Consider the following 22,108-nt stretch of genomic DNA (forward strand, 5'->3'; position numbering starts at 1 on the left):
GCACTAGGTATACCCGTGAAGGAAGGGAAATTCTTCTGAGAAAGCCCAAAGAATAATTCTAATTCTTCTCCAACTCTAGCAATGTACCTGAAGGAAATCACTTTAGCTGATTATTTTTACTTGATTTTTATTTATTTATTTTTTTACAGATTCTACTTATTTATTTGTCAGAGAGACTGAGTACAAGCAAGGGGGAGCGGCAAGCAGGTTCCCTTCCGAGCAAGGAACCCAATGTGGGACTTGCTCCCAGGACCTTAGGATCAAAATCTGAACTAAAAGCAGATGCTTAACACATGAGCTACCTAGGCGTCCCTATTTTTACTTTAAATTCTGGTCACAAACTTCAAAGGGGTCCCCTACACTGTTGAGAGATCATGTTGTGGTTCTCTAATAAGCTCACGAGCTATTTCATACCTTCTTTCTTCTTTCCCTCTGAAACCTTCTACAGTCTCTTCTTCAAATCACTCTCTGATAATATTTCCAACTTTTAGAAAACCAGAAGCGACCTTTTTAGTTTTCCTTCCAGTTAGAAGGTAGAAGTATTACGGCCCCTTTCAAAGGCAAATTAACACATGAGCTACCTAGGCGTACCTAGGAAATCTGCTTCTTCCTCTACCTTTGCCTGCCACTCTCCTGCTAATGCTCTCTCTCCTTCTCTCTCTCTGACAAATAAATAAATAAAATCTTTTAAAAAAATACAAATTTATCTTAAAGCAAAATTCTCCTCTGATGCAGCTCCAGCTATGACTAGATTTCTTTTCGCATTAAAAATTTCTTGAATGAGGGGCGCCTGGGTGGCTCAGTGGGTTAAAGCCTCTGCCTTCAGCTCAGGTCATGATCCCAGGATCCTGGGATCTAGCCCCGCATTGGGCTCTCTGCTCAGCAGGAAGCCTGCTTCTCTTCGCTCTCTCTCTGCCTGCCTCTCTGCCTATTTGTGATCTCTGTCTGTCAAATAAATTGTTTAAAAAGTTTAAAAACAAAACAAAAAATAAAACTTCTTGAGTGAGTTGTGTACACTTGTTTTATCACCTCTAATTCACTCTTCAAACTCCATTGATACTGCTTTTCTAAGGGTCATCAACAACCTCCAAGACAAAACTTATCTTCATTTTACTCAACATTTCAGCAGCATTTAACATGAACACTACCCTTTTGAAACACAAGCCTCTCTCGGCTTTCAGGATGCCTAGCTCACCTGATGCAACACTTATGCCAACACTTATAAGTCTCAGATGGCTTATCCTTTACTGAGCCATTATATGTCGGAGTGCTTCAGGGTTTACCCAAGGTGTAGTCTTCTTATGGATACTTTCTCCTTTGACCTAGGTGATCTCCTCTAAAACCACAGCTTTAAGTTGTATCTCCAGCCTGGATATTCTCCCCGATTATCAGAACTTTTGGATGTGTAAAGCAATGCTCATCAAACTTTTAGATGCATAGGACATACCTAAGGAAACTTTAGAATGAGAATTCTGATTCATTTGAGGTGGGGACGGAAATGCTGTACTTCTAAAATGCTTCAGTTGTTAAAGATGCTCCTAGTCTGTGAACCACAATTTGAATGGCAAGACTGTAATGTTCATTTGTGTGCTGCATTTTCAATATCTATCCATCTCCGTATCCAACAGTTCCTAATAATCTGATGATCTGTGTGGTCCCAATGAAACTGACTCTATCCTTGGGTCAACCATCACATACCATTATTTGTCCACAGTGGGCTTGGAATGTAAACAGATCCAGTCAGACCTTTGCAGGGAATTCTCTTTCCTGGAGTTTTATTAACAACTCCCTTAGAACCAAGAGAAGAATCAATTTTAGGAGAAAGTTTAAAAAAAGATCCATGATGATATTAATTAACCCATGGAAATTAAGATTGAGGGGACACCTGGGTGGTTCAGTAGGCTGAGTATCCAACTGTTGATTTAGGCTCAGGTCATGATCTCAGGGTTGGGAGATGGAGTCCCGCATTTGGCGCTGCACTGGGCATGGAGTCTGCTTAAGATTCTGTCTCTCCCTCTCACCTTCTCCCACCACACGTATTTTTGCGTGTGCACTCTCTCTCAAAAAATTAATTAATTAATCAATTAAAATTAAAGCTGGTGGGGGAATGGGTAAAAAATAAAATTAAATAAAATTAAAAACTCAGTTCCTCAGTTGCAATACTCATATTTCAAGTGTTCAAGAGCCCTATGTCGCTTTGGCTACCCTTTGCGACAATGCAGATACAGAATATTTGTATCATCACAGAAAGTTTGATTAGTGCTACCCTGTTTATTACTATATTTGTTCCCTTCTTTTCATTTAATTGTTATTTACTTATTTATTAACTGACTTGAAAAATGTACTGTCTGAAGGCAGGGTATGCTTTTTTTTTTTTTAAGATTTTTTTTTTTTATTTGTCAGAGAGAGAGAGTACACACAAGCAGACAGAGTGGCAGGCAGAGGCAGCGAGAGAAGCAGGCTCCCTGCCTAGCAAGGAGCCCGATGTGGCTCTCGATCCCAGGACCCTAGGATCATGACCTGACCTGAAGGCAGCGGCTTAACCAACTGAGCCACCCAGGCGTCCCTGGGGTTTTGCTTTTTTTAAGATTTTATTTATTTATTTGACAGAGAGAGACACAGCAAGAGAGGGAACACAAACAGGGGGAGTGGGGGAAGGAGAAGCAGGCTTCCTACCGAGCTGGGAGCCTGATGCTGGGCTCCAGACCCTGAGATCGTGACCTGAGCCGGACGCTTAACAACTGAGCCACCCAGGAGCCCAAGGCAGGTTTTTTTTTTTTCTTTTTAAAGATTTTATTTATTTGACAAAGAGAGAGAGTGTACATGCAGGGCGAACAGCAGAGGGAGAGGGAGGGGGAGGGAGAGGAAGCAGCAGACTGTGTTCTGAGCAATGAGCCCAGTATGAGGCTTGATCCCAGGACCCTGGATCATGGCCTGAGCCAAAGGCAGATGCTTAACTGACTAAGCCACTCAGGCACCTCTGAAGGCAGGAATTTGTATATGTTCTGTTCTTTTCTATATTCCCAGTATCTAGAAAAGTAAGTTACACACAACGTGCCCTCAATAAATAATTATGAAATAACTGATCGCCTCCCTCATTAGAATGTATGCTACATGAGGAAGGAAACCCTGTGTGTACTTTTCACTACAGTATCCCTAGTACCAAACTGAAGATATTCCTTCCTGCTAGCCTCAAGGCCTTTCCTACTTTGGCTCTGCCAACCATTTTTTTTTTTTAAAGGGTTTGTTTATTTATTTGCGAGATAGCAAGAGAGAGAACGAGAGATAGCACAAGTGGGAGTGGGGGGCAGGGAGAAAGAGAAAAAGACTTCCTGCTGAGCAGGGAGTCTGACACCAGATTCAATCCCATGACCCCAGGATCAGATGCTTAACCGACTGACCCAGCCGGTGCTCCAGCTCTGCCTACCTTTTAATGCCTTTTCCCTTCAATAATATTGGAATATTTGAATTCCAATTCAAATATTGAAATATTTGAATCCTGAAACTCATCAAGTTCCCTCTCGTCTCTGGACTTTTGTAATTCAGTTCCTTAATCTGGGTAACACTTATTCCCTATCAAGCATGTGGGACCAGCATTATTACTTATAGGTGTTAGTAGTTAGTGTCCCAGAAGATGGCAAATTAAAATGCCAGTATCAGTTGATTTATACTAGAATGCTATACTCTTTCTTTGTTTTTATTTTCTAGATTGGAGGGTTTTTTTGTTTGTTTTTGTTTTAGAATTTTAACTGATAGTAACTCTCTCATACTGTTGAGAGTCTTGAAATAAAGTCAACAAGAGTGGACCAACAGAGAAAAAAGACTTTATTTAGGTGCTAGCAGAAGGATCAGTCTGAATTATAAGACTACTCTGTTGTCTGGAAGTTAGTAGAAGTTTTATAAGTTCTGGCATTTAGATTGGTCATGAGAAAGAAAAGGAACAAGGAAATGAAAATGTGATATGTGGGGCCATGCAAATCTTTCATTATTAGCTTTTAGAAGTAGATGTCATCATGATATGCAAGGGCAGGAAAGACATTCTGCAGTTTGGAGATAGAAAGGAAAACCAGGGTGCCTGGGTGGCTCAGTGGATTAAAGCCTCTGCCACGGCTCAGGTCATGATCCCAGGGTCTTGGGATCGAGTCCCGCATTGGGCTATCTGCTCGGTGGGGAGCCTGTTTCCTCCTCTGCCTCTCTGTGATCTCTGTCAAATAAAATATAAAAAAAAAAAAAAAGGAAAACCAACAATTTAAACAAGTCCAGATTACATTCACAATTTAGAATTTATCAAGAGAATTTACAAGTAGGGGCTTGTAGTTCTTGTAAGGATTGAGAAAAAGATCTTCATAATTTACAGAACTATAATGTTGAACACCAAAATACATTATATAAGCAACCACACGTTTTGTTTTCATCATGTGTACACGGCAAAATGTGAACTAGCGGTATCCCCCAGAACTTTCTCAGGAGGTCTCTCTTTTTGCTGAGAACAGGTTGTTGTGAGCTTGTATAATCTTTGAAAGCTCAGTAAAGCAAGATAATTTATTCAGTTGATTAGGATTTCTTATAGTAAATAACCAAATCAAATGAACCAAATTCCAAAGTTCATAGGCTGTTCTAAATGAAAACCACTGATAGAGAGCAAGACAAATTTTGTAAAAAATGACATTACAAGGGCACCCGGGTGGCTCAGTTGGTTGGACATCTGACTCTTGATTTCAGCTTAGATCATGATCTCATGGGTCCTGGGATCAAGCCCTGCATAGAGCGCTGCATCAGGCCCTGTTTATCTTCTTCTCCCTCTCTCTCTGCCCTTCCTCTCTCTCTAAAATAAATAAGTAAATCTTTAAAAAATGACATTACAGAATAATTAAGATTTAATCAAACTACAAATTGAGACCTCTGGCATTAATGAATCAGAAGTGAGGTATCTTTTAAAACGATAAAGAATAACACTCAAGAAAGCTTATTTTTCCCATAAAAGCAAACTATTTTATAAATATTTTTATTGAGACATAATGGACATATAAAATTATGTAACATTAAGGTATACAATGAGTTGATTAGATATTTTATAGATTGCAATTATGATTACCATCTTAGCTGACACCTCCATCACATCACATAATCAACATTTCCTTTTTGTGGTGAGAACAATTAAGATCTAGAGGCACCTGGGGGGACCCAGTCAGTTGGGTGTCTGCCTTCTGCTCCATTGTGATCCCAGAGTTCTGAGATCAATCAGGTCTACACTGGGCCCTCTGCTTAGCGGAGAGCCTGCTTCTCCTTCTGCCTGCTCTTCCCCTGCTTGTACTGTTTCTCTTTCTGTCAAGTAAATAAATAAAATCTTTATAAAAAAAGAGAACAATTAAGATCTAGTCTTTCAGCAACTTTGATGTTTGTAATATGGTATTATAAAAGCAAACTATTTTATACTTCTGCAGCATGTTTAAGAAGATAACTATATTTGGTTTTAGAAAAGAATAGTAAGTTTCAGATATGAATTATACATCAAATATGATTTACTTACATATAAAAAATAAGTACATGTGATTTTTCATGGCACGGCATTTATAAGGATTCCTATGCTTCTGACTGTGACCAATTCAAGATGTAAAGTGGAATAGATTTCTCAGAAGCAGAGGCCTACTTGGTGCCTGGGTGACTCAGTTGGTTAAGTATCTGCCTTTGGCTCAGGTCATGATCCCAGTGTCCTGGGATAGAGTCCTGCATCCCATCAGGCTCCCTGCTCAGGAGGGAATTTTCTTCTCTCCCTCTGCCCCTCTAGTGGTCCTCTCTTGCTCTCACTCTCAAATAAATAAATAACATCTTTCAAAAAAAAAAAAAAAAGTGGAGGCCTATTTTGTGGGAATGGAAACTTGTAAATATGGGGTGTGTGTGTATGTGTGTGCAGGCATGTGCACAGGACTTGAGTCACTAAAAATAAAGCCGTTTACACACGAAAGGAAATACCACCAGTTGTCTGACAATCTAAAGGTGAGGCAAATATGGGTGAAATAGTCTGGTACATAAACCACTTTAATCAGGTTGGCAGTCTACTCCTGACTTGTCTCCCCACACCCCCACCCCCATTAAAGTCATTTGGCATATGCTGTTAAAGTATATATATATTAGAGGGGCGCCTGGGTGGCTCAGTGGGTTAAAGCCTCTGACTTCGGCTCAGGTCATGATCCCAGGCTCCTGGGATCGAGCCCCACACCGGGCTCTCTGCTCTGTGGGGAACTTGCTTCCTCTTCTCCCTCTGCCTGCCTCTCTGCCTACTTGCGATCTCTGCCTGTCAAATAAATAAATAAAATCTTTTAAAAAATAAAGTATATATATTAGAAACAGGGAATAGGGATGGGGCATAGGCAGGTTTTTGCCAACTAACAGTGTATGGCGATATGGGCAATGGCTTCACCCATCAAGAACTCTGGCTTCGTGGGTTTTTTTAAGATTTTATTTATTCATTTCACAAGACAGAGATCACAAGTAGGCAGAGAGGCAGGCAGAGAGAGAGGGGGAGGCAGGCTCCCCGCTGAGCAGCGAGCCCGACGACGCGGGGCTAGATCCCAAGACCCTGACCTGGCCTTAACCCACTGAGCCACCCAGGCGCCCCCTGGCTTTGGTTTTTAAACCACAAACTCTTTCCAGACAAAACTGACAAGCGGCTCAATCAAGTTTTGTGGAAGATGTATGGTCAGAAAATCAGGTTTGACATCAGGCTTGATAGACTTAGAGCACATTTTGATTGTACTTAGTTTCATAAAAACAGGTCAGTAAGGGGAGAACCCACGTATGATCATCTCTCTTCAGATTCTCAAAAGCATGAGTACCGGTTTTACCCAGTCGCACAGTTCTGCAAATAAGAATAGCACAGTAAGCGTGTTCAAGAGTGTGACAACCACGAATACTAGTGATTGAAACCTGCGCTTTATCTTTACAGGCTTCGAAAAACCAAAGCTTTGTGTGAACACCCGCCCCGACTAAATCTAATAGAATATCTACAAATTCTTGTCGACTCCCGTGCGCCCGCACACAAGGTGCAAGTGTAAGGATAAGGAGAAGCCCGGGATTTTTCTGGAAGCACTGGAGTGCAGAGCAGGGGAAGAAAAGAGAAGGGCCACTTGCCTACCGTTTTCTTTACACTGGCCCATGTCAAAGATTAAACGTATTTGAAATCGAGGTCGCAGAGAGCGCTACCCACAACCCACAGAGGGACCGGCGGCGAAGGATTTCCAAGACAATCACCGCAGCTGGGGGAGTTGGCGGCTTTATTAAGAGACATCCCGGGGAAGGGCCAGCGGTCGCCGCCTGGGGGCGCCGCCGCTTCCCCGCGAGGTGCCCACCCGCGGTGCGCGCACGCGAGGCCTCCCACCGCGCCTGCGCTGAGGGTGTACGCCGGCTTGCTTTTCCCCGACGCCAGCCGTCCCGGCCGGGGTGAAAAACTGCGTGACACGCAGTGAACGTGGCGGCCATCTTCCTCCTCTGGGCACGTCAGCTGAGCCTGTGACGGCTGAAGAGGAGCGTTGCGCAAGCGCGACCAAGACGGTCACAGGTAACTCCCATCTGACGGGCGAGGCGTCGCCGTCGTCGCCGGAAGTTTGGCGTATCTGCGCCGGGAGAGCGGCGGCAGTCGCGGCAGAAGCGGCTCTCTCCTGATACCCGGATGTGAGGCGATTCGCTGGCTCGTGTTGGACCGTCGGCAGGAGTGAGGAAGGTAGGCTAGCTTTCCGACGTCCCCGCCGCGTGCTGTCGCGCCTCCTGCGTCCTCACCTCCCTTCTGCCAGCCTCTCCGGAGAGCTGGAGGACCCCCCCCCCGCGCTTCCTGTCCCACCTTCTGTGTCGTTTTGCATCGTACGCCTCTTCCTACTCCCGGGGTCCCGGCTCCGGGAGCCCTTGAGAGGGAGTGGGCGGCTCGAAGACGCTGTCGCTTGAGGTAGGCAATCAGCTTGAGCGTTTCGGGTGCCCAGGCGCCTCATCACCTGCCATTGCTGGCTGAGGTAGGCAGAGGTAATAAGGGGCCATGACCGAGGACCGCGGGTCACGCCACGGGTCTCAAGGCGGCTGAGAGGGCATCCAGAACCCGGAGGTGAGGTGTAGCATTGCGACTACTGGGGCGGTGTCGGCGTTGGTCCGCAGGTAGCCCCCGGCCTTGTCCCCGGCGTCTTTCCTTCCACGCGTTTTCCCCGAGTCAGCCCCACCAGCCAGCGCGCTTCTGCGGTTTCTGCGGCTTGCTTCCCTGCCGTCGCCCCGGCCGCTGACCCGGCCTGAACCGTGAGGTCTCTGCAGTCTGCAGGATGTGATGTGAGGATCTTGGAGGGGAGCAGTGGCCTGGGTCCAAGGTCATGGAATAATTCAGCTTGGATCTATAAGTCGGGGCCAGGTAGGGATGCTCTGGAGTAGAAAGGGGTGCATTGAGGGCCATAGTGAAGTTTATAGGGATAGATGCGAACGGAAGGGAATTGGATCCTCTGTGTCACGGTTCATAACATTATTTACAACAGGGGTTTTGTTTTATTGAGGCAGAATGGGATAGCGAGTCCAAAAATTAGGGAACTCTCCCACCCTTTTCCCATCCCCCAGCCCTTACACCCCCCCCCCCCCCGCAATGTTGAGATCAGGAAACCCTGCTGCAGGTACTATATTTTCCGAGGTGGGGGGCGGGGAGCGCACCGGGGAGGAGGAAGGAGTTAAGTCTTTGTGCTTTGAGAAGTACTGCGAACCTTCAAGAGTTGAAATGGGATTCTTTGAGCGGAAAGTAATTGCAGCGCACAGTATTAACGAGCATTATCGCATGAAGTCTCAGTAAATAATTAACCTTAACAAAAGCCAGTGAAAGAGTGATACTTGGTGGAATAGTAATATGGGGGGGGTTGTTTTTCGCCCTTTAATTTTAAAAGGCTGAGTAACACGGATTTCAGTTTGGAACCTGCTTGCAGTGAACTCTGGTATATTCAGTGTCTCTTTTTATTGGGTCCTTGGTTTCTCCTTTTCAGTGGAATTATTTTTAATTTGAAGAACTTAAGAATTCTCATTATGGAATTAGATATGAGAGTAGGATGAAAAGTGCTTAAAAGGCATTTAATTTGGAAGCTGCAAATTCAGGCCTAGAGTATGTGAGGAAATGAGAAAACTCTTATCAGACACTTACTCCTTTTAAGCAGAATGCAGTTATATATGCCCCTTAGAGTAGATAACGTGACTTTGGAAGTACCCTCTCTAGAACAAAACTTGCCTGGCTTATGAGCTTCTGTCCACCTTAATCATCCTGGCTCAGGAAAGTTTGCTCTCATTTCACAGTGGTTAGTATTACAATTCTGTAGTGAACAGTAATTTTTTTTTAACATCAAACTCCTACAAGGTTTTGTGTGAGGCATTTAAATCAATAAATTATGCTCAAAAAGGAAGGGAAAAGGGCCCTAATTAATGAATGATATTACTCCCCATTGCTGGATGACCTTTTATAGCGTGGTAATTTGTTACAGCACAGTCTGATTGTATTTATTGTAATAATGAAGGTAAATAGCATTGTACAGTAACTTTTTTTTAGTAGTTAAATATTTTTTGAAACTTTTTGGAGCAGATTATGTTCCATGTGGAGTTCTATGATTAACCTTAATTGAAGGTGACTGGAAGTCTAGGTGGTAGTTTGAAATCAACTCCAGTAAAACTGTTAGGGTAGGTAATTCACTCAAGGACTATGTTACCCCTTCAGCAGCCCAGATTTTTCTGTGCATCTTTTGGCACAGGGAAAGTTCTTTGGCTCTATTTCTGCATAAGTTCTATATTACAGCTGTATCATACTACTGTAGTTACTTCTGACAGATGGATAATTCTGTTAACTCGACCATCCTTTTTTCTTTTTTGGAAGGGCTATATCTTATGCTTAATTGCATTATAGTACATCAGAAGGAAGCAAGATTTATATCTTTGCTTTCTTCTGCTTACTTTAAACATCCATGGCTGCATGTGTGAGATTCACAGAGATGAAAACTCAATGTAAATTAAAGTGGGGTATTAAGTATTACTCTAAAGAAGCAGTTCTCAGACTTTTTGGTTAGGATTCCTTTACACTCTTAAAAATGATGTAGGACTCAAAAAAGAAAATGATGTAGGACTCCAAGTAGCTTTTGGTTATATGGTTTATATCTTATTGGTAATCATTATATTCTAAGTTAACAAGTATATTAATTCATTTAAAAATAGCTAAGAAACTAATTACAGGTTACATAAATAACATTTTTTATGGGGAAAAAAACTTTTTTCCAAAACCAAAAAAAAAAATACTGAAAGAATGGCAACTGTTTTACATTTTTGTAAATCTCTTTAATATTTGGCCTAATAAGAAGACAGCTGGTTTTCCTGTTAGTTTTTGCATTCAATCATGTGTTTTTCTGGTTGAAGTGTATAAAGAAAATTCAGCTTTACACCAGTATGTTGAGAGGAGTACTTTAATGATCTGCCCAGATAATTGTGATATTCTTCTTTGATTCTACAACAAAACTCGAGTGGAAATTTCTTAAAGGTTAGTTGCAATGTGGAATCTGAAATTGCCTCTATATTTTTTTTGTGCAGTGTTGTGTTAAACCATTGGTCTGTTTTGCGCTTTGATCTTTTTTTCAAGAATGATTTTGATCTAATGAACCCCCTGAAAGTATTTATGGAATCCTGATAGTCCCTATACACCTTGAGAACTATTGCTTTAATGTAAATAATTAAGTAGTTTAGAATTAATGTGGTTATTGAAGCTTAAAGGGATAATGATAGTATGGAATTGAAGTTATCAAGTAGTTAAGTGATAATTTTTAGTATACTTAACAGGTGTGGTGCATGTGATGTGCCAGGAGGTCCATGTGATGTGCCAGGAGGTCTTCTAAGGATTCTTTTTTTTTTTTTTTAAGATTTTATTTGTTTATTTGAGAGCGGGCACAAGCAGAGGGAGGGTCAGAGGGAGAGGGAGGGTCAGAAGGAGAGGTAGAAGCAGACCCCCCCCCCCAAGCAGGGGAACCTGACAAAGGGGTTCTACCTGACCTGAGCCAAACATAGGCAGGGGGGGAGGGAGAAGCAGGCTTCCTGCTGAGCAGGGAGCCAGATGTGATGCGGGGCCCCATCTCAGGATCCTGGGATCAAGATCTGAGCCGGAGGCAGATGCTTAAAGACTGAGCCACCTGGGCGCCCCGTTTCATGTTTCTTAAGTAAGCTCCAGGTCCCAACATGGGGCTTGAAGTTAACCACCTGGAGATGAAGAGTTGCATGCTCTCTTCACTTAGCCAGCCAGGTGCTATCTATCTATTCATTTATTTTTTCACTTTTTAATATTTTTGTTTATTTATTTTTATTTATTTATTTAAGTAAGCTTTAGGTCCCAAAGCGGGGCTTGAAAATCATCATTTTGAGGTCAGGAGTCACAATATAGTTTCATTGTAGAGGATATATACTACTTAAATAACTTCCGTGAGGTTTTTGAGGATGGGGAGTATGCCTAGCCTTGGCATCAGTCACTGTGTATATTTAAAATACATTGTCTTAGGACACCTGTGTGGCTCAGTGGGTTAAGCCTCTGTCCTCAGTTCAGTTCATTATCTCACGGTCCTGGGATCAAGGCCCACATTGGGCTCTCTGCTTGGCAGGCAGCCTGCTCCCCCCTCTCTCTGCCTCTCTGCCTACTTTGATCACTGTTTGTGGCAAATAAATAAAATCTTAAAAAATTTTTTTTTTTAATTTTAAAAAATACATTGTCTTAGAATACTTCACAGAAAATTCAGTTACTGAATAAAACAAATGCTAGGAAATAATTATTTTTAAAAGATTTTATTTATTTGACAGAGAGAGATATCACAAGTAGGCAGAGAAGCAAGCAGAGAGAGAGGGTGAAGCAGGCTCCCCACTGAGCAGAGAGTCCAATGCAGGGCTCCATCCCAGGACCCTGAGAATCATGACCTGAGCTGAAGTCAGAGGCTTAACCAACTCAGCCACCCAGGCGCCCCCAGGAAATTTTAAGATAATCTTGTCAACATGAAAATTTGAAATTTATTATTTATTTACTTTAAAGATTTATTTATTTGTCAGAGAGAGGGAGAGTGTGCATGCACGCACAAGCAGAGGGAACAGCAGGCATTTTTTTTTTTTTTAAGATTTTATTTATTCATTTGAGAGAGAGCAAGTGCAAGCAGGGGAAGAAGCAGGGAGAAAGGGAGAAGCAGACTCCCTGCTAAGCAGGGAATCAGAGGCGGCACTCTGTTCCAAGATCTTGGGATCATGACCTGAGCTGAAGACAGACATTTAACCATCTGAGCCATCCAGGCGCCCAAAATCTTTGTTTCACATTCATTTTTTGGTTACTGCTTTATGGCGCTATAACCTACCTTAAAAGAGTTCAGGAGTTTTTAGTATATTAATAGAATTATGCAACCATTGTCAATGTCTAACTTCAAAGATTTATTTATTTATTTGAGAGAGAGAGGGCATGAGAATGAGCATGAACAGAACTGGGAGGTGGGGAGAGGGAGAAGTAGACTCCCTGCTGAGCAGGGAGCCTGGGCAGATGCTTAACTGGCTGAGCCACCCAGGTGCCTCTTCATTGTCTAATTTTAGAATAAAATTAGAAGAAGCCCCATGCGTATACTAGTATATTACTCTCCATTTCATTTTCTTCCTAGCCCCTTACTACCACCAGTTTATCTGTTATTATAGATTTGTCTTTTCTGGAAATTTTATATTAATTGGATCATATAATGTGTGGCCTTTTGTGACTAGCTTCTTTTACTTAGCATAATGTTTTTAAGGTTAATCCATGTAGCTTGTATGAATACTTCATTTTTGTCTATGGCTAAGTAACAGTTGATTACATGTGTATACCACGTTTTCTTTATCCATTTATCAGTTGATGGACGTTTAGATTGTGTCCACTTTTTGACTATTACGAATAATGCTGCTGTGAACATTTGTGTACAAGTTATTGTGTAGATGTATTCAGATTCACTTTTGAGCTTCCCCAATATATTTTACATAGATATAATAGTACATATATATTTAAGATTTTATTTATTCATTTAACAGAGAAAGGGAACACAAGCAGGGGGAGTGGGAGAGGGAGAAGAAGACCCCTAGCAGAGCAGGGAGCCCGACGTTGGGCTTATCCCAGGGTCCTATGATCATGACCCGAGCTGAAGGCAGACACTTAACGACTGAGCCACCCAGGTGCCCCTGTTTTTTATTTCATAGCTGATCAGCATGTTTATTTTTGATGTGAAAGATGCAAGTGTTGTATAAACATACAAGTAAAATGTAAAAGCATTCATTCTTTATGTACTCTTTCATTTCCATCTTTACCATTGTTGATGTTTTAACGTATATGCTTTTAGTGTATTTTCTCTGTGTTAGCATAGTTGTATATGACTCATTTGTCTCTTGGAAAATTACATTTATGCAGTTTATATACTTTTTATTTCTAATGATTATCAAAATGCTTTTTTTGTTTTTAAAAAATTTTATTTGAGAGAGAGCATGAGCAGGGTGAGGGAGAGGAGCAAAAGAAGAGGGAGAAGACTTCACGTTGAGCTGGGATTCTGACTTGGGCTCAATCTCAGCACCGGAGATGATCACGACCTGTGCTGTAGGCAGACACTGAACCGACTGAGTCTACCAGATTATCAGAATTCTGTGTTGGTATTTTATTTCTCCTTTTTTGAGCATTTGGGCCGTTCTGGGTATTTTTGTAATATAAATGTTGCTTTTTCATCATTGCTGTCTGTTACATGGATTGCCCCTTTTTTTCTGCCTTGGCTTTGTTTTCCTCATGTGGGTGGATGGTGGTGCAATAAATTGTGGAGGATGAACATAGTAGAATGATTGTTGAGTTTAAGGTGCCTTTAAGAAATCAGGACAGAAATGTCCAATAGGCTGTTGGGTATCTGAGTAGCACTGGGGATGGAGATTTTGTTGAAGATATGAATTTGTATCGGAACAGCTTACACGTAGTAATTAGAAGTATGTGTATAGAAGAAGTTATCTAGTAAGTGCCTTTTTTATAATGAGAGGACAAGACCTTGGGGAATGCTAATTTATAAGAGGTTGGTAGAGGAAGAGAATTTTAAAAATTAAAGTTGTCCATGTCTGGCTTTTTTTTTCTTTTTGGTAAGCTCTGTGCCCAGCATAAGGCTTGAACTCATGACCCGAGATCAAGAGCTGCATGCTCTACTGATTGAGCCAGCCAGCAGCCAGCCCCCCCCCCCTTTTTAAAAAGATTTTATTTATTTATTTGACAGAGAGAGATCACAAGTTGGCAGAGAGGCAGGTAGAGGGGGAAGCAGGCTCCCTGCTGAGCAGAGAGCCCGATGCGGGGCTGGATCCCAGTACCCTGAGATCATGACCTGAGCTGAAGGCTGAGGCTAAACCCACTGAGCCACCCAGGCACCCTGGCTCCCCCTTTTTAAAGTAAACTCTAATCCCAACATGGGGCTCAGACTTAAGAACCCAAGATCAAGTCACATGCCCTACCAACTGAGCCAGCCAGGTGTGGCCAGGTCTAGCTTTTTTGAATTTTAACTAATGTTGAATTTTACCAAATCACTGTTACCAGTCTATTGAGAATATTACATCAGTTTTACCATTTATTTTTCTATCAGGATGACTAATTTCTGAAGATAATTTTTATGGTGGTATTTCTGTTTTTTCTTTTTAGGATAAGTATTACTTGATGATAGTGCATGTCTTGTTGCTAAAATTGTTGATTGGGGCTAATAGTCCATTTTTGGTTGTTGTTGTTGCTGTTATTACTAAATTTTTGATCCCCAACCATATATGCCTCTTAAAATGAGTTGATGAACATGTTATCTGCATGTTTTGGAACCATTTGTGTAATAGAGAGATTAAAGTTTTGAATGTTTGGAAAAATTTGTTAGGGAGAGTACCTTGTGGTGTTGTGTGTGTTTTCTGTGGCATGGTCCATTTTTGCTTTAGTTGTGACATTTTACATGTTTTAGCAGTAATTACTTTTTTTTTAAAAAAGATTTTATTTGTTTATTTGACAGGCAGAGATCACAAGTAGAGGCAGGCAGAGAGGCAAGCAGAGAGAGAGGAGGAAGCAGGCTCCCCTCTGAGTAGAGAGCCAGATGCGGGGCTGGATCCCAGGACACTGGGATCATGACTTGAGCCGAAGGCAGAGGCTTTAACCCACTGAGCCATCCAGGCGCCCCAAGCAGTAATTACTTTAAACTTTGTTTTTTAATCTCAAGTATTTTGGGGGTGTTTTAGAATGTGAGAAATACTTGGATTACCTTATATTGTGGGTGGATGAATTGGCAGGATACACAGAGAAATAAGAAAGAGAAGACTCCATTTACAGAGCAAGATTTTGTGGAAGAAAAGAACAGGAATTCCCAAACACTAGGCCTTACAGAAACTTTTAACATTGTGCAGGACTCCAGAGGTTGCTGGGAATAGTGCAGCTCCAGCCTTTGGCTCACCTAGCAGACATTAGTGTTAGAGAAATTAAAACAAGTAAGCCAAATGATGAAATAGGGGTGATTTTTCCTCTCAGGGGTCATTTTTTATTCTTTGAAGAATATTTGATTTTTAGAATTGAGGGTGAAATTGAAAGGTGTACTGGGTTGGATTCTACATTAAATCTTTTGGTGGAGTTAACTGCACTTTGAGATGGCTAAAAAGTTTCCAGTAATGTTGGAAATACCAAGAAAAGATTTGGTAAAATAGTCCTAAGGTTGTTTTATTTTCTGAAGTATTTTTCTGGTGATGGGGTTACATTGATGTGATAGAGTATTTTTATTTGACTGGTTGATGCCCTCTATTAATAGAATTTTTAAAATTCAGTCATCTGTGTATTTCTTTTTATCAGTTTTACTAGTGGTGGTAGACCATTTGACTACTCATGTTCTTTTAAAAATGCCAGTTTGCCTTTAATTTAGGCTTTTCATATTCTTGTATATGAAATGTGTGTGGTGCACATGCATATGTGTGTGCACTACTTTTGGTATCAAAACAAATTTTTGTATTATTTTTGTCTTTTTACTGTATTCTGAAACAACAAAAAAAAATATATCACTTCTTTGAAAGCAGAGCTGTTCCCTTTGTCTGGAACACTCTTTAGCCTCAGGTGGGAATATGCTTAATGCATCCAAGAAATAATAGCAAGGGAACAAACCTAACTGGAGCAGAGGGAGTAGGGACAGAACTAGGAAGTAATAGTTAAAATTGAGCCTTTGCTTTTACTTTGATTGAGATGAGAAGTCACTGAAGGATTTTGAGCAGAGAAATAACAGAGCCTGATTTAAGTTCTGAAAGATTGCGATGGCTGTTGTGTGGAGAAGCTGAAGTGAGGAGAAGGTAGGGAGGAAGGAACAAGGCTGAAGGCAGAGTTAGGAATTTAAAGCTGTTGGCAAAAATCCAGGTGAAGGGTAATGGTGACTTGGACCTGGGTGGTAAGGGTGGAGATTCTAGGTGGTCAGATCTTGGATGTGTTTTGAAGGTAGACAGGATTTGTTGATGATGAGTTGATTTGTGTAAGTTGAAGAATTGGGGATGATTCCAAAGTTTTATTCTAGATACTTAAGTATGAATTTTACTGAGATGAAGAAAATCTTTTGAAAGCTTTAGGTTTAGGAGGCAAGATTAGGAGTTCAGATTTTAAAGTTTCAGGTGTTTAGTAGCCCAATAAAAATTTCTCTCTGGGTAGTATACTTACTTAATTTTTTTGTACTTGAATTATGTTCTCTTGCATTTCTAGACTTAAAAAAATCTGCTCTGATTTCTTTGATTTATTGAGTCAGTTTGGGTAAATAATTTTCAGAACTTTAATTTTGGTGATATTTTAAAATAGATTAAATTTTAAAAATGGTTAAAACCTTTATATGACAATAAAGCCAGAATATATAGACAGGCCTATTAAATGCCAGGATACATTGACACTGCAATGAAATTGGAGAATTTCAAAATTTTCAAAGTAAATCTTCCGTGTTTTTAAAGCCATACTGCACTGAAAGCCTTTTGGTGACAAATATCATTCCACTCCCAGCCTTCCCCCATCTCCTAGTACCTTTCTCCAGAAGCTACCACTTTTATTCTTCTAGCTGTTACTCTTAGTATCTAGCTCTATATTTTTGATAGTATGCCCTAACTGCTGTATTTTGATTTTTCAGTTCCCAATGTTACTGACTTTCTGCCTCCATAGATAAAAATTTAGCTCTCTTATTTTCTTCCCCTTATCCCCTTAAGAGAGTTCTATTTTGGTTACTGGTTAAGCCACTAGTGAGTGTTGTTATAACTATGTAATACTGGTCATTGCTGAGCTAAGTATTCTCCTTTAACTGTATACCCCTCCCATTTTTATCCCCTGGAGTTAATAATTGCCTTGCTTTTCTTTCTTTTTTTCTTATTTATTTATTTATTTTTATTTTGGAGATTTTATTTATTTATTTGAGAGAGAGCGAACACCAGTAGGGGGGAGGGGCAGAGGCAGAGGGAGAAGCAGAAGCGGACTCTGCACTGACCAGGGAGCCAGATGAGGGGCTGATGCCAGTCTCCATCCTGGGACTCTGGGGTCATGACCTGAACCAAAGGCAGATGCTCAACCAACTGAGCCAACGAGGCATCCCAGCCTTTGTTTTTTTTTACATAGTTTTTTTAAGACACCAGGGCAATTTTTCTCCCAAATGTCATGTGCCTGGTAGTAATATTTTTTATGCTCTAAATGAAGCCCAGTTGCTTTTCTGTGTGTATCCCCGCTAGCCTCAAGGTTTGTTTTGGGATTCTTCAACCATTTCTTTCTTTCTTTCTTTTTAAGATTTTATGTATTTATTTGACAGAGATCACAAGTAGGCAAAGAGGCAGGGAGAGAGAGAGAGAGAGAGAGAGAGAGGAGGAAGCAGGCTCCCCACTGAGCATAGGACGCGATCCCAGGATCCCAAGACCATGACCCTAGAGGAAGGCAGAGGCTTTAACCCACTGAGCCACCCAGGTGCCACAACCATTACATTTCATTACAGATTGGTTGCTCTTTGGCCTGTTCTCCAAAGCGTTTGTACAATTAATACTGCGACCAGCAGCACTTTAATCCACATTCTTACCAACATTTTGTTTTCTCTAACTTTAAAATTTTTGCCGTTGTGATGGTTGTCTTTTGCTCTATTGGATTTCTTTCTCGTCTCTTTGTGATGAACTTGTTCAAATTTCTTGTCTTTTTTTTTTTTCCTTTAGTTGGCCATTTCATTGATTTGTACGATTTTAAGAAATATAATCTTTGCAGACTAATCCTTTTTAAGTTCTTTTTCACCTTTCACATTTTGTGTCTATAATCAAGCTATTTGGCATTGACTTTAGTGTATTATGTGACGTAGGGATTAATTTTTACTTCTTTCCCCATTATTTGTTCCTGTGCTGTTCCTTTTAAAAATCTGTTTTCCCAGCTTTGTACTATTTATCATAAACCAGTTGACCACACATACATGAGTCTGATTGTGGGCATTCTGCTTTGTGTCATTTGACTGTTCCATTGTTCTATTGGTCTGTCCTTCAATCAGTATAACACATCACTATGGCTTTATTGATTCTATTAATTGTTGATGTCTGGTATGGCAAGTTCACCTATCTTGTGGGTTTTTTTTTTTTAAGTATGATTTCTTATGCTATATAGAATAGATTTTCTTAATTTCCATACAGCATTTTCTATTTAGAGTTTGGGATTATTCATTTCTAGCAAACTACATTGTGATCAGAAAACATAGTGTATGGTATCATTTCTTGGATGTTTGTGGAGACTTGCTTTAGGTCTTGTATTTGGGGTCATTTTTGTAAGTGTTCCATATGTGCCTTAAAAGAATGTGTTTTGCAGTTGTTGGGAAAATACTGTGTGTGTATCCATTAAGTGAAGTTTAAAATTGTCTTGTTTAGATATTCTGTGTAATTAATGGGGTTGTTTTGGTTTTTTGTCTGCTTTTTATCAGTTACTGAGAAGAGTATGTCCAAATGTCTCAGGATTTTGGATTTCTCTATTTTTCCTTGTATTTTTCAATTAGGGGATTACATATATCAACTTCAAAATTGTATATTTTATTTATATTTATTTATTTTAAAAAATTTATTTGAGAAAGAGAGTGAATGAGAGAACAAGTTGGGGGGGGATAGCCAGGAGGAGAAGCAGACCTGCTGCTGGGCAGGGAGCCTAATGCAGGGCTCTATCCCAGAACCCTGGAATCATGATGCTTAACCGACTGAGCCACCCAGGCATCCCAAGAATTATGTATTTTTAGTTTATATTCTTAGATGTGTGCAGTTTGAAATTGTTATAGTTTCCTGTTAAATTGAACCCTTTATTATTATGTTTCTTTTTAATATTGCCTTTCTTAAAGTTGCTTTGGTATTAATGTAGATACATAAACTTTCCTTTGGTTAGTATTTGTATTCTCTATTTGTCCTTTATGCCCTTCTTCATTTTTATGCTCTAAGTATGTCTCATAATCACGGTTTATCTGGAGGATTTGATCCGTGGACATGTAATGTGAGTTCTGATGTATTTTGGGTTAAATCTCTGTTTTTATTTCATGCTGTTATATGTTTTTCTCTTTTTTTTAAGATTTTATTTATTTATTTGACAGACAGATCACAAGTAGGCAGAGAGGCAGGCAGAGAGAGAGAGAGAGAGAATGGAGGAAGCAGGCTCCCTACCCAGCAGAGAGCCCGATGTGAGGCTTGATCCCAGAACCCAGGTCATGGGATCATGACCTGAGCCGAAGGCTGAGGCTTTAACCCACTGAGCCACCCATGCGCCCTGTTTTTCTCTTTTTGTCATTAAAATTTTATTGGTTTTGGGGGATAATGTCAATTCTGTCATATTTTTCACCTGCAACTTAGCTCCCACCTTTGCCTTTCATATATGGTAGAGGAGGAGGGGGAAAAGAAACAACATAAAACAGGGGCTATCTATCGGCCTCTCTTCTGCAAGTGGTCGTGAAGCCTAAATTAATAATAATAGTTACCAGTTGAGTCACTGTGTTGTACATCTGAAAGTAATATAACATTGTCTGTTAACTATACTTTAATAGCAAACATTAAAAAAATGAATAAGGGGCACCTGGGTGGCTCAGTGGGTTGAGCCGCTGCCTTCGGCTCAGGTCATGATCTCAGGGTCCTGGGATCGAGTCCCACATCGGGCTCTCTGCTCAGCGGGGGGCCTGCTTCCCTTCCTCTCTCTCTGTGATCTCTTCCCTTCCTCTCTCCTACTGTGATCTCTCTCTGTCAAATAAATGAGTAAAATCTTTAAAAAAAAAAAAATGAATAAAAAATAATAGTGGCTACTTTTGTCATTTACCTATTTCATTTTGGTTTATGCCAACACTGGACTGGATGAGTTGTTATCAGTTTAGTTGGGGATATTCATTCTGTGGAATCTGAGATCTTTGTGGTCCTAACTTTGTTGGCCTTTGACCAAGGTATTAGATAAGAGGGTTGCAAGAGGTTACCCAGTGATTGTCCTGGGTTCCAGAAGTAGCGCTCCTTGCTCTCCATGTACAATCACGCATGATTGCTTTCTTTGCCTTTTGGTATATTGGTATGAGGATCCCCAAGTGAAGAGGGCTCAGTCTCAGCATCCAATTTTCAGAACCATGACGGTGTTTGCAGACTTGCCTACAAGTATGAAGTAGGTTATAGCTGAACCGAGTGAGTAGAGTAGATTCAATCTTGGAATCCCACCTCCTTAACCATTTGGACTTGTTCAGTATACCTGGGAAGGTGGGTATTTCTGCCTCATTGACTAGGCTACTGTTGAGTGTAAGATTCACTTAATCAATCTGACAACTATTCAGTGCAGCTTCCATGTACTTAAGAGCAGGAGTTGATAAACTACTTTGGCACTTAGGCCAACTTTGGCTCCACCCCCAACCCCCAAAATAGTTTAACATATTTTTAAGGGTTGTTAAAAAAAAAAAAAAATCTCACTTTGGACTAGCCACATCTCAGGTACTTAGTAGCTGCACATTGCTAATTGATAATCATATTGGACAGTCTTCTCTAGATTGCTCTTTCTCAAATTGTTCTCTGCAGAATAGCTTTAGAGACCACTGTCCTAGTGGGCAGATCCTGGCTAAGGTACGTGAGCTTGGTGGGGAGTGAATAGCTACAGCAACTTCTTGTCCTCTGTTCTGTTTGTCCCCATATCCCTTTCTTCAGAACATGATTTTAGATTTTTAAGATAAATTTCCAAGGCTAAGATACTTAGAAAATTATTGCCCATGAGTGAACTTAGTGTTGAACTTTCCTTATAGATTTTGAGGCAACTATTCTTGAGGCATTTTGCAGTTTTTCAGGGTTCTAATGAGAGTAGGTAATGGACTCTCCAACTCCAAGATACTATGGCTCTTTTTGTGGTCAAATCCATCATGTGTAAATTAACAAATAGTTACTATTTGATAACTGGGGTACATAAACATACTTGTTATATAAACTAATAAATCCTGTATTTAGAGGTATAATAAGCATTTGTGCATTTAAATTGGGAGCATAAAAAGGAGGCCCTGTTCTTCACTGGAGGAGATGACATTTTTGTCTGAATACATAATATTTACATACATGGTATGATTTGTTTTATTTTTTTGTTTTAAATTTTTTTTATGGGTGGTGCCCGGCTGGCTCAGTTGGTAGAGAATGCAGCCCTGTTCTCAAGGTTGTGAGGGCAAATGCCATATGGGGTGTAGAATTTAGTTTAAAGGAAAAAAAAAAGTAGGACTTAAAAAAAAAACCGAATTATTTTTTATGTGCTTTTATTATTTTTTATATTTTAAAATGTTTATTTATGCATTATTTTTTAAATGCTTCCATTTGTTAGGTATTGCTTTTGCTATTTTGTGAAGAGAAAAACTTGTTAATTACTAGTAACTTTTATTTAAAAGCCAGTCAAAACCATGTATTTAGTGTTCGTAATTTCTAAGAAAAAGATATCATCCCTGCAAACATTATGAAAAAATATGTATTTTTACAAAATGGCTTTTTTGAAGTATATTTTCCATTTAATAGAATGCACAGATTAAGATTGTAAAGTTTGATAAGTTTGGGCATAGAAACACCTGTGAAGCTACCTCTCCAATCAAGATAA

General features: G+C 40.3%; 1 protein-coding gene across 16 annotated transcripts in view; it reads left to right on the top strand.

Moving 5' to 3' along the window:
- Window positions 1–7,063: 7,063 nt before the first annotated feature.
- ESCO1 (establishment of sister chromatid cohesion N-acetyltransferase 1) overlaps window positions 7,064–22,108 on the top strand; it is an 82,541-nt gene continuing 67,496 nt past the window's right edge. For 7 of the 16 annotated variants that reach the window (XM_082698749.1, XM_082698751.1, XM_082698754.1 and 4 more), the window contains exon 1: window positions 7,088–7,720. The gene's annotated coding sequence lies outside the window, so the exon portion shown is untranslated. Of the gene's footprint in view, window positions 7,721–7,791; window positions 7,940–22,108 lie in introns of those variants that run through there. The other 9 variants (XR_014302683.1, XR_014302684.1, XR_014302685.1 and 6 more) reach the window with 3 other exon arrangements.

Source organism: Mustela nivalis, assembly GCF_964662115.1.
Source record: "Mustela nivalis genome assembly, chromosome: 14".
NCBI classification, from domain to species: Eukaryota; Metazoa; Chordata; class Mammalia; order Carnivora; family Mustelidae; genus Mustela; species Mustela nivalis.